Genomic DNA, 9,479 nt, shown 5'->3' with positions numbered 1-9,479 from the left:
TTCGAGCTCGGGCGGAATCATTGTTGAGTTGCTAGTTTTGTAATAGGCGTCAAACATTTGATTCACTGCGGCTTTTAAAAGCCTTGCTCTGTGTGAGGATCGAACTCTCGACCTTCAGATTATGAGACTGACGCGCTGCCTACTGCGCCAACAAGGCACTTTGCCCTAATCCGATGCATTTCAGAAGAACGTTGTTATTACAATGTCTTCTTGCAAATGACTAAAATATTTGAAGTGCCGTTGCTTCCAAACGCCTAATAGGTGCTTCCGAGGCACAAATAACGGCACAGGGTCCACCGAGACTTGAACTCGGATCGCAAGATTCAGAGTCCTGAGTGCTAACCATTACACCATGGAACCTACAGAGGCTCTTCCGAGGTTCGCTTCGCGGAAACATCAATGATTCCGCCTGGGCTCGAACCGGGGACCTTGCGCGTGTAAAGCGCACGTGATAACCACTACACTACGGAATCTGGCAACTAACAAGCGACATGTTTTTGCTTTTTTCTCTAGCTATTTTAGCCTTGTATTGCTTTCCTTCGTCATAGGTTCCAAAATTCATTGGATTACGTAGTGTAGCGGTTATCACGTGCGCTTCACACGCGCAAGGTCCCGGTTCGAGCTCGGGCGGAATCATTGTTGAGTTGCTAGTTTTGTAATAGGCGTCAAACATTTGATTCACTGCGGCTTTTAAAAGCCTTGCTCTGTGTGAGGATCGAACTCTCGACCTTCAGATTATGAGACTGACGCGCTGCCTACTGCGCCAATAAGGCACTTTGCCCTAATCCGATGCATTTCAGAAGAACGTTGTTATTACAATGTCTTCTTGCAAATGACTAAAATATTTGAAGTGCCGTTGCTTCCAAACGCCCAATAGGTGCTTCCAAGGCACAAATAACGGCACAGGGTCCACCGAGACTTGAACTCGGATCGCAAGATTCAGAGTCCTGAGTGCTAACCATTACACCATGGAACCTACAGAGGCTCTTCCGAGGTTCGCTTCGCGGAAACATCAATGATTCCGCCCGGGCTCGAACCGGGGACCTTGCGCGTGTAAAGCGCACGTGATAACCACTACACTACGGAATCTGGCAACTAACAAGCGACATGTTTTTGCTTTTTTCTCTAGCTATTTTAGCCTTGTATTGCTTTCCTTCGTCATAGGTTCCAAAATTCATTGCATTACGTAGTGTAGCGGTTATCACGTGCGCTTCACACGCGCAAGGTTCCCGGTTCGAGCTCGGGCGGAATCATTGTTGAGTTGCTAGTTTTGTAATAGGCGTCAAACATTTGATTCACTGCGGCTTTTAAAAGCCTTGCTCTGTGTGAGGATCGAACTCTCGACCTTCAGATTATGAGACTGACGCGCTGCCTACTGCGCCAACAAGGCACTTTGCCCTAATCCGATGCATTTCAGAAGAACGTTGTTATTACAATGTCTTCTTGCAAATGACTAAAATATTTGAAGCGCCGTTGCTTCCAAACGCCCAATAGGTGCTTCCGAGGCACAAATAACGGCACAGGTTCCACCGAGACTTGAACTCGGATTGCAGGATCCAGAGTCCTGAGTGCTAACCATTACACCATGGAACCTACAGAGGCTCTTCCGAGGTTCGCTTCGCGGAAACATCAATGATTCCGCCCGGGCTCGAACCGGGGACCTTGCGCGTGTAAAGCGCACGTGATAACCACTACACTACGGAATCTGGCAACTAACAAGCGACATGTTTTTGCTTTTTTCTCTAGCTATTTTAGCCTTGTATTGCTTTCCTTCGTCATAGGTTACAAAATTCATTGGATTCCGTAGTGTAGCGGTTATCACGTGCGCTTCACACGCGCAAGGTCCCCGGTTCGAGCCCGGGCGGAATCATTGTTGAGTTGCTAGTTTTGTAATAGGCGTCAAACATTTGATTCACTGCGGCTTTTAAAAGCCTAGCCCTGTGTGAGGATCGAACTCACGACCTTCAGATTATGAGACTGACGCGCTGCCTACTGCGCTAACAAGGCAATGTGCCCTAATCCGATGCATTTCAAAAGAACGTTGTTATTACAATGTCTTCTTGCAAATGACTAAAATATTTGAAGTGCCGTTGCCTCCAAACGCCCAATAGGTGCTTCCGAGGCACAAATAACGGCACAGGTTCCACCGAGACTTGAACTCGGATCGCAGGATTCAGAGTCCTGAGTGCTAACCATTACACCATGGAACCTACAGAGGATCTTCCGAGGTTCGCTTCGCGGAAACATCAATGATTCCGCCCGGGCTCGAACCGGGGACCTTGCGCGTGTAAAGCGCACGTGATAACCACTACACTACGGAATCTGGCAACTAACAAGCGACATGTTTTTGCTTTTTTCTCTAGCTATTTTAGCCTGGTATTGCTTTCCTTCGTCATAGGTTACAAAATTCATTGGATTCCGTAGTGTAGCGGTTATCACGTGCGCTTCACACGCGCAAGGTCCCGGTTCGAGCTCGGGCGGAATCATTGTTGAGTTGCTAGTTTTGTAATAGGCGTCAAACATTTGATTCACTGCGGCTTTTAAAAGCCTTGCTCTGTGTGAGGATCGAACTCTCGACCTTCAGATTATGAGACTGACGCGCTGCCTACTGCGCCAACAAGGCACTTTGCCCTAATCCGATGCATTTCAGAAGAACGTTGTTATTACAATGTCTTCTTGCAAATGACTAAAATATTTGAAGTGCCGTTGCTTCCAAACGCCCAATAGGTGCTTCCAAGGCACAAATAACGGCACAGGGTCCACCGAGACTTGAACTCGGATCGCAAGATTCAGAGTCCTGAGTGCTAACCATTACACCATGGAACCTACAGAGGCTCTTCCGAGGTTCGCTTCGCGGAAACATCAATGATTCCGCCCGGGCTCGAACCGGGGACCTTGCGCGTGTAAAGCGCACGTGATAACCACTACACTACGGAATCTGGCAACTAACAAGCGACATGTTTTTGCTTTTTTCTCTAGCTATTTTAGCCTTGTATTGCTTTCCTTCGTCATAGGTTCCAAAATTCATTGGATTACGTAGTGTAGCGGTTATCACGTGCGCTTCACACGCGCAAGGTTCCCGGTTCGAGCTCGGGCGGAATCATTGTTGAGTTGCTAGTTTTGTAATAGGCGTCAAACATTTGATTCACTGCGGCTTTTAAAAGCCTTGCTCTGTGTGAGGATCGAACTCTCGACCTTCAGATTATGAGACTGACGCGCTGCCTACTGCGCCAACAAGGCACTTTGCCCTAATCCGATGCATTTCAGAAGAACGTTGTTATTACAATGTCTTCTTGCAAATGACTAAAATATTTGAAGCGCCGTTGCTTCCAAACGCCTAATAGGTGCTTCCGAGGCACAAATAACGGCACAGGTTCCACCGAGACTTGAACTCGGATTGCAAGATTCAGAGTCCTGAGTGCTAACCATTACACCATGGAACCTACAGAGGCTCTTCCGAGGTTCGCTTCGCGGAAACATCAATGATTCCGCCCGGGCTCGAACCGGGGACCTTGCGCGTGTAAAGCGCACGTGATAACCACTACACTACGGAATCTGGCAACTAACAAGCGACATGTTTTTGCTTTTTTCTCTAGCTATTTTAGCCTTGTATTGCTTTCCTTCGTCATAGGTTACAAAATTCATTGGATTCCGTAGTGTAGCGGTTATCACGTGCGCTTCACACGCGCAAGGTCCCCGGTTCGAGCCCGGGCGGAATCATTGTTGAGTTGCTAGTTTTGTAATAGGCGTCAAACATTTGATTCACTGCGGCTTTTAAAAGCCTAGGCCTGTGTGAGGATCGAACTCACGACCTTCAGATTATGAGACTGACGCGCTGCCTACTGCGCTAACAAGGCAATGTGCCCTAATCCGATGCATTTCAAAAGAACGTTGTTATTACAATGTCTTCTTGCAAATGACTAAAATATTTGAAGTGCCGTTGCCTCCAAACGCCCAATAGGTGCTTCCGAGGCACAAATAACGGCACAGGTTCCACCGAGACTTGAACTCGGATCGCAGGATTCAGAGTCCTGAGTGCTAACCATTACACCATGGAACCTACAGAGGATCTTCCGAGGTTCGCTTCGCGGAAACATCAATGATTCCGCCCGGGCTCGAACCGGGGACCTTGCGCGTGTAAAGCGCACGTGATAACCACTACACTACGGAATCTGGCAACTAACAAGCGACATGTTTTTGCTTTTTTCTCTAGCTATTTTAGCCTGGTATTGCTTTCCTTCGTCATAGGTTACAAAATTCATTGGATTCCGTAGTGTAGCGGTTATCACGTGCGCTTCACACGCGCAAGGTCCCGGTTCGAGCCCGGGCGGAATCATTGTTGAGTTGCTAGTTTTGTAATAGGCGTCAAACATTTGATTCACTGCGGCTTTTAAAAGCCTTGCCCTGTGTGAGGATCGAACTCACGACCTTCAGATTATGAGACTGACGCGCTGCCTACTGCGCTAACAAGGCACTGTGCCCTAATCCGATGCATTTCAGAAGAACGTTGTTATTACAATGTCTTCTTGCAAATGACTAAAATATTTGAAATGCCGTTGTTTCCAAACGCCCAATAGGTGCTTCCGAGGCACAAATAACGGCACAGGTTCCACCGAGACTTGAACTCGGATCGCAAGATTCAGAGTCCTGAGTGCTAACCATTACACCATGGAACCTACAGAGGCTCTTCCGACGTTCGCTTCGCGGAAACATCAATGATTCCGCCCGGGCTCGAACCGGGGACCTTGCGCGTGTAAAGCGCACGTGATAACCACTACACTACGGAATCTGGCAACTAACAAGCGACATGTTTTTGCTTTTTTCTCTAGCTATTTTAGCCTTGTATTGCTTTCCTTCGTCATAGGTTCCAAAATTCATTGGATTACGTAGTGTAGCGGTTATCACGTGCGCTTCACACGCGCAAAGTTCTCGGTTCGAGCTCGGGCGAAATCATTGTTGAGTTGCTAGTTTTGTAATAGGCGTCAAACATTTGACCCACTGCGGCTTTTAAAAGCCTTGCCCTGTGTGAGGATCAAACTCTCGATCTTCAGATTATGAGACTGACGTGCTGCCTACTGCGCTAACAAGGCACTGTGCCCTAATCCGATGCATTTCAGAAGAACGTTGTTATTACAATGTCTTCTTGCAAATGACTAAAATATTTGAAGTGCCGTTGCTTCCAAACGCCCAATAAGTGTTTCCGAGGCACAAATAACGGCACAGGTTCCACCGAGACTTGAACTCGGATCGCAGGATTCAGAGTCCTGAGTGCTAACCATTACACCATGGAACCTACAGAGGCTCTTCCGAGGTTCGCTTCGCGGAAACATCAATGATTCCGCCCGGGCTCGAACCGGGGACCTTGCGCGTGTAAAGCGCACGTGATAACCACTACACAACGGAGTATGGCAACTAACAAGCGACATGTTTTTGCTTTTTTCTCTAGCTTATTTAGCCTTGTATTGCTTCCCTTCGTCATAGGTTTCAAAATTCATTGGATTACGTAGTGTACCGGTTATCACGTGCGCTTCACACGCGCAAGGTCCGCGGTTCGAGCTCGGGCGGAATCATTGTTGAGTTGCTAGTTTTGTAATAGGCGTCAAACATTTGATTCACTGCGGCTTTTAAAAGCCTTGCCCTGTGTGAGGATCGAACTCACGACCTTCAGATTATGAGACTGACGCGCTGCCTACTGCGCTAACAAGGCACTGTGCCCTAATCCGATGCATTTCAGAAGAACGTTGTTATTACAATGTCTTCTTGCAAATGACTAAAATATTTGAAGTGCCGTTGCTTCCAAACGCCCAATAGGTGCTTCCGAGGAACAAATAACGGCACAGGTTCCACCAAGACTTGAACTGGGATCGCAGGATTCAGAGTCCTGAGTGCTAACCATACACCATGGAACCTACAGAGGCTCTTCCGAGGTTCGCTTCGCGGAAACATCAATGATTCCGCCCGGGCTCGAACCGGGGACCTTGCGCGTGTAAAGTGCACGTGATAACCACTACACTACGGAATCTGGCAACTAACAAGCGACATGTTTTTGCTTTTTTCTCTAGCTATTTTGGCCTTGTATTGCTTTCCTTCGTCATAGGTTCCAAAATTCATTGGATTACGTAGTGTAGCGGTTATCCCGTGCGCCTCACACGCGCAAGGTCCCCGGTTCGAGATCGGGCGGAATCATTGTTGAGTTGCTAGTTTTGTAATAGGCGTCAAACATTTGATTCACTGCGGCTTTTAAAAGCCTTGCCCTGTGTGAGGATCAAACTCACGACCTTCAGATTATGAGACTGACGCGCTGCCTACTGCGCTAACAAGGCCCTTTGCCCTATTCCGATGCATTTCAGAAGAACATTGTTATTACAATGTCTTCTTGCAAATGACTAAAATATTTGAAGTGCCGTTGCTTCCAAACGCCCAATAAGTGCTTCCGAGGGACAAATAACGGCACAGGTTCCACCAACACTTGAACTCGGACCGCAAGATTCAGAGTCCTGAGTGCTAACCATTACACCATGGAACCTACAGAGGCTCTTCCGAGGTTCGCTTCGCGGAAACATCAATGATTCCGCCCGGGCTCGAACCGGGGACCTTGCGCGTGTAAAGCGCACGTGATAACGACTACACTACGGAATCTGGCAACTAACAAGCGACATGTTTGTGCTTTTTTCTCTAGCTATTTTAGCCTTGTATTGCTTTCCTTCGTCATAGGTTCCAAAATTCATTGGATTACGTAGTGTAGCGGTTATCACGTGCGCTTCACACGCGCAAGGTCCCCGGTTCGAGCTCGGGCGGAATCATTGTTGAGTTGCTAGTTTTGAAATAGGCGTCAAACATTTGATTCACTGCGGCTTTTAAAAGCCTTGCCCTGTGTGAGGATCGAACTCACGACCTTCAGATTATGAGACTGACGCGCTGCCTACTGCGCTAACAAGGCACTGTGCCCTAATCCGATGCATTTCAGAAGAACGTTGTTATTACAATGTCTTCTTGCAAATGACTAAAATATTTGAAGTGCCGTTGCTTCCAAACGCCCAATAGGTGCTTCCAAGGCACAAATAACGGCACAGGTTCCACCGAGACTTGAACTCGGATCGCAGGATTCAGAGTCCTGAGTGCTAACTATTACACCATGGAACCTACAGAGGCTCTTCCGAGGTTCGCTTCGCGGAAACATCAATGATTCCGCCCGGGATCGAACCGGGGACCTTGCGCGTGTAAAGCGCACGTGATAACCACTACACTACGGAATCTGGCAACTAACAAGCGACATGTTTTTGCTTTTTTCTCTAGCTATTTTAGCCTTGTATTGCTTTCCTTCGTCATAGGTTCCAAAATTCATTGGATTCCGTAGTGTAGCGGTTATCACGTGCGCTTCACACGCGCAAGGTCCCCGGTTCGAGCCCGGGCGGAATCATTGTTGAGTTGCTAGTTTTGTAACAGGCGTCAAACATTTGATTCACTGCGGCTTTTAAAAGCCTTGCCCTGTGTGAGGATCGAACTCACGACCTTCAGATTATGAGACTGACGCACTGTGCCCTAATCCGATGCATTTCAGAAGAACGTTGTTATTACAATGTCTTCTTGCAAATGACTAAAATATTTGAAGTGCCGTTGCTTCCAAACGCCCAATAGGTGCTTCCGAGGCACAAATAACGGCACAGGTTCCACCGAGACTTGAACTCGGATCGCAGGATTCAGAGTCCTGAGTGCTAACTATTACACCATGGAACCTACAGAGGCTCTTCCGAGGTTCGCTTCGCGGAAACATCAATGATTCCGCCCGGGATCGAACCAGGGACCTTGCGCGTGTAAAGCGCACGTGATAACCACTACATTACGGAATCTGGCAACTAACAAGCGACCTGTTTTTGCTTTTTTCTCTAGCTATTTTAGCCTTGTATTGCTTTCCTTCGTCATAGGTTCCAAAATTCATTGGATTCCGTAGTGTAGCGGTTATCACGTGCGCTTCACACGCGCAAGGTCCCCGGTTCGAGCCCGGGCGGAATCATTGTTGAGTTGCTAGTTTTGTAATAGGCGTCAAAAATTTGATTCACTGCGGCTTTTAAAAGCCTTGCCCTGTGTGAGGATTGAACTCACGACCTTCAGATTATGAGGCTGACGCGCTGCCTACTGCGCTAACAAGGCACTGTGCCCTAATCCGATGCATTTCAGAAGAACGTTGTTATTACAATGTCTTCTTGCAGATGACTAAAATATTTGGAGTGCCGTTGCTTCCAAACGCCCAATTGGTGCTTCCGAGGCACAACTAACGGCACGGGTTCCACCGAGACTTGAACTCGGATCGCAGGATTCAGAGTCCTGAGTGCTAACCATTACACCTGGGAACCTACAGAGGCTCTTCCGAGGTTCGCTTCGCGGAAACATCAATGATTCCACCCGGGCTCGAACCGGGGACCTTGCGCGTGTTAAGCGCACGTGATAACCACTACACTACGGAATCTGGCAACTAACAAGCGACATGTTTTTGCTTTTTTCTCTAGCTATTTTAGCCTTGTATTGCTTTCCTTCGTCATAGGTTCCAAAATTCATTGGATTCCGTAGTGTAGCGTTTATCACGTGCGCTTCACACGCGCAAGGTCCCCGGTTCGAGCCCGGGCGGAATCATTGTTGAGTTGCTAGTTTTGTAATAGGCGTCAAACATTTGATTCACTGCGGCTTTTAAAAGCCTTGCCCTGTGTGAGGATCAAACTCACAACCTTCAGATTATGAGACTGACGCGCTGCCTACTGCGCTAACAAGGCACTGTGCCCTAATCCGATGCATTTCAGAAGAACGTTGTTATTACAATGTCTTCTTGCAAATGACTAACATATTTCAAGTGCCGTTGCTTCCAAACGCCCAATAAGTGCTTCCGAGGGACAAATAACGGCACAGGTTCCACCAACACTTGAACTCGGACCGCAAGATTCAGAGTCCTGAGTGCTAACCATTACACCATGGAACCTACAGAGGCTCTTCCGAGGTTCGCTTCGCGGAAACATCAATGATTCCGCCCGGGCTCGAACCGGGGACCTTGCGCGTGTAAAGCGCACGTGATAACGACTACACTACGGAATCTGGCAACTAACAAGCGACATGTTTGTGCTTTTTTCTCTAGCTATTTTAGCCTTGTATTGCTTTCCTTCGTCATAGGTTCCAAAATTCATTGGATTACGTAGTGTAGCGGTTATCACGTGCGCTTCACACGCGCAAGGTCCCCGGTTCGAGCTCGGGCGGAATCATTGTTGAGTTGCTAGTTTTGAAATAGGCGTCAAACATTTGATTCACTGCGGCTTTTAAAAGCCTTGCCCTGTGTGAGGATCGAACTCACGACCTTCAGATTATGAGACTGACGCGCTGCCTACTGCGCTAACAAGGCACTGTGCCCTAATCCGATGCATTTCAGAAGAACGTTGTTATTACAATGTCTTCTTGCAAATGACTAAAATATTTGAAGTGCCGTTGCTTCCAAA

The 9,479-nt window shown here is 47.7% G+C and overlaps 28 non-coding genes across 28 annotated transcripts; 5 read left to right on the top strand and 23 right to left on the bottom strand.

Annotated features, from left to right (window-relative positions):
- Positions 1–400: 400 nt before the first annotated feature.
- Positions 401–473, bottom strand: Trnav-uac (transfer RNA valine (anticodon UAC)). Its single transcript has one exon. It is a non-coding gene; the product is annotated as a tRNA-Val (tRNA).
- A 543-nt stretch (positions 474–1,016) lies between these two features.
- On the bottom strand, positions 1,017–1,089 carry Trnav-uac (transfer RNA valine (anticodon UAC)). Its single transcript has one exon. It is a non-coding gene; the product is annotated as a tRNA-Val (tRNA).
- Positions 1,090–1,521: 432 nt separating this feature from the next.
- Positions 1,522–1,593, bottom strand: Trnaq-cug (transfer RNA glutamine (anticodon CUG)). Its single transcript has one exon. It is a non-coding gene; the product is annotated as a tRNA-Gln (tRNA).
- Positions 1,594–1,633: 40 nt separating this feature from the next.
- Positions 1,634–1,706, bottom strand: Trnav-uac (transfer RNA valine (anticodon UAC)). The gene has a single exon. It is a non-coding gene; the product is annotated as a tRNA-Val (tRNA).
- A 91-nt stretch (positions 1,707–1,797) lies between these two features.
- On the top strand, positions 1,798–1,870 carry Trnav-cac (transfer RNA valine (anticodon CAC)). The gene has a single exon. It is a non-coding gene; the product is annotated as a tRNA-Val (tRNA).
- Positions 1,871–2,138: 268 nt separating this feature from the next.
- Positions 2,139–2,210, bottom strand: Trnaq-cug (transfer RNA glutamine (anticodon CUG)). Its single transcript has one exon. It is a non-coding gene; the product is annotated as a tRNA-Gln (tRNA).
- Positions 2,211–2,250: 40 nt separating this feature from the next.
- Trnav-uac (transfer RNA valine (anticodon UAC)) lies at positions 2,251–2,323 on the bottom strand. Its single transcript has one exon. It is a non-coding gene; the product is annotated as a tRNA-Val (tRNA).
- Positions 2,324–2,866: 543 nt separating this feature from the next.
- Trnav-uac (transfer RNA valine (anticodon UAC)) lies at positions 2,867–2,939 on the bottom strand. Its single transcript has one exon. It is a non-coding gene; the product is annotated as a tRNA-Val (tRNA).
- A 544-nt stretch (positions 2,940–3,483) lies between these two features.
- Trnav-uac (transfer RNA valine (anticodon UAC)) lies at positions 3,484–3,556 on the bottom strand. The gene has a single exon. It is a non-coding gene; the product is annotated as a tRNA-Val (tRNA).
- Positions 3,557–3,647: 91 nt separating this feature from the next.
- On the top strand, positions 3,648–3,720 carry Trnav-cac (transfer RNA valine (anticodon CAC)). The gene has a single exon. It is a non-coding gene; the product is annotated as a tRNA-Val (tRNA).
- A 268-nt stretch (positions 3,721–3,988) lies between these two features.
- Positions 3,989–4,060, bottom strand: Trnaq-cug (transfer RNA glutamine (anticodon CUG)). Its single transcript has one exon. It is a non-coding gene; the product is annotated as a tRNA-Gln (tRNA).
- A 40-nt stretch (positions 4,061–4,100) lies between these two features.
- On the bottom strand, positions 4,101–4,173 carry Trnav-uac (transfer RNA valine (anticodon UAC)). Its single transcript has one exon. It is a non-coding gene; the product is annotated as a tRNA-Val (tRNA).
- A 91-nt stretch (positions 4,174–4,264) lies between these two features.
- On the top strand, positions 4,265–4,336 carry Trnav-cac (transfer RNA valine (anticodon CAC)). Its single transcript has one exon. It is a non-coding gene; the product is annotated as a tRNA-Val (tRNA).
- Positions 4,337–4,400: 64 nt separating this feature from the next.
- On the bottom strand, positions 4,401–4,473 carry Trnam-cau (transfer RNA methionine (anticodon CAU)). The gene has a single exon. It is a non-coding gene; the product is annotated as a tRNA-Met (tRNA).
- A 131-nt stretch (positions 4,474–4,604) lies between these two features.
- On the bottom strand, positions 4,605–4,676 carry Trnaq-cug (transfer RNA glutamine (anticodon CUG)). Its single transcript has one exon. It is a non-coding gene; the product is annotated as a tRNA-Gln (tRNA).
- A 40-nt stretch (positions 4,677–4,716) lies between these two features.
- Positions 4,717–4,789, bottom strand: Trnav-uac (transfer RNA valine (anticodon UAC)). The gene has a single exon. It is a non-coding gene; the product is annotated as a tRNA-Val (tRNA).
- Positions 4,790–5,221: 432 nt separating this feature from the next.
- Positions 5,222–5,293, bottom strand: Trnaq-cug (transfer RNA glutamine (anticodon CUG)). The gene has a single exon. It is a non-coding gene; the product is annotated as a tRNA-Gln (tRNA).
- Positions 5,294–5,634: 341 nt separating this feature from the next.
- Positions 5,635–5,707, bottom strand: Trnam-cau (transfer RNA methionine (anticodon CAU)). The gene has a single exon. It is a non-coding gene; the product is annotated as a tRNA-Met (tRNA).
- A 242-nt stretch (positions 5,708–5,949) lies between these two features.
- Trnav-uac (transfer RNA valine (anticodon UAC)) lies at positions 5,950–6,022 on the bottom strand. The gene has a single exon. It is a non-coding gene; the product is annotated as a tRNA-Val (tRNA).
- Positions 6,023–6,566: 544 nt separating this feature from the next.
- Positions 6,567–6,639, bottom strand: Trnav-uac (transfer RNA valine (anticodon UAC)). The gene has a single exon. It is a non-coding gene; the product is annotated as a tRNA-Val (tRNA).
- Positions 6,640–6,867: 228 nt separating this feature from the next.
- Positions 6,868–6,940, bottom strand: Trnam-cau (transfer RNA methionine (anticodon CAU)). The gene has a single exon. It is a non-coding gene; the product is annotated as a tRNA-Met (tRNA).
- Positions 6,941–7,183: 243 nt separating this feature from the next.
- On the bottom strand, positions 7,184–7,256 carry Trnav-uac (transfer RNA valine (anticodon UAC)). The gene has a single exon. It is a non-coding gene; the product is annotated as a tRNA-Val (tRNA).
- A 91-nt stretch (positions 7,257–7,347) lies between these two features.
- Trnav-cac (transfer RNA valine (anticodon CAC)) lies at positions 7,348–7,420 on the top strand. Its single transcript has one exon. It is a non-coding gene; the product is annotated as a tRNA-Val (tRNA).
- A 357-nt stretch (positions 7,421–7,777) lies between these two features.
- Positions 7,778–7,850, bottom strand: Trnav-uac (transfer RNA valine (anticodon UAC)). The gene has a single exon. It is a non-coding gene; the product is annotated as a tRNA-Val (tRNA).
- A 91-nt stretch (positions 7,851–7,941) lies between these two features.
- Positions 7,942–8,014, top strand: Trnav-cac (transfer RNA valine (anticodon CAC)). The gene has a single exon. It is a non-coding gene; the product is annotated as a tRNA-Val (tRNA).
- Positions 8,015–8,394: 380 nt separating this feature from the next.
- Trnav-aac (transfer RNA valine (anticodon AAC)) lies at positions 8,395–8,467 on the bottom strand. Its single transcript has one exon. It is a non-coding gene; the product is annotated as a tRNA-Val (tRNA).
- A 544-nt stretch (positions 8,468–9,011) lies between these two features.
- On the bottom strand, positions 9,012–9,084 carry Trnav-uac (transfer RNA valine (anticodon UAC)). Its single transcript has one exon. It is a non-coding gene; the product is annotated as a tRNA-Val (tRNA).
- A 228-nt stretch (positions 9,085–9,312) lies between these two features.
- Trnam-cau (transfer RNA methionine (anticodon CAU)) lies at positions 9,313–9,385 on the bottom strand. Its single transcript has one exon. It is a non-coding gene; the product is annotated as a tRNA-Met (tRNA).
- Positions 9,386–9,479: the final 94 nt, after the last annotated feature.

This window comes from Hydractinia symbiolongicarpus, chromosome 7 (assembly GCF_029227915.1).
Source record: "Hydractinia symbiolongicarpus strain clone_291-10 chromosome 7, HSymV2.1, whole genome shotgun sequence".
NCBI lineage: Eukaryota > Metazoa > Cnidaria > Hydrozoa > Anthoathecata > Hydractiniidae > Hydractinia > Hydractinia symbiolongicarpus.
The sequence above is the reverse complement of the archived record's forward strand: the minus strand, read 5'-3'. Positions and strand labels throughout refer to the sequence as shown.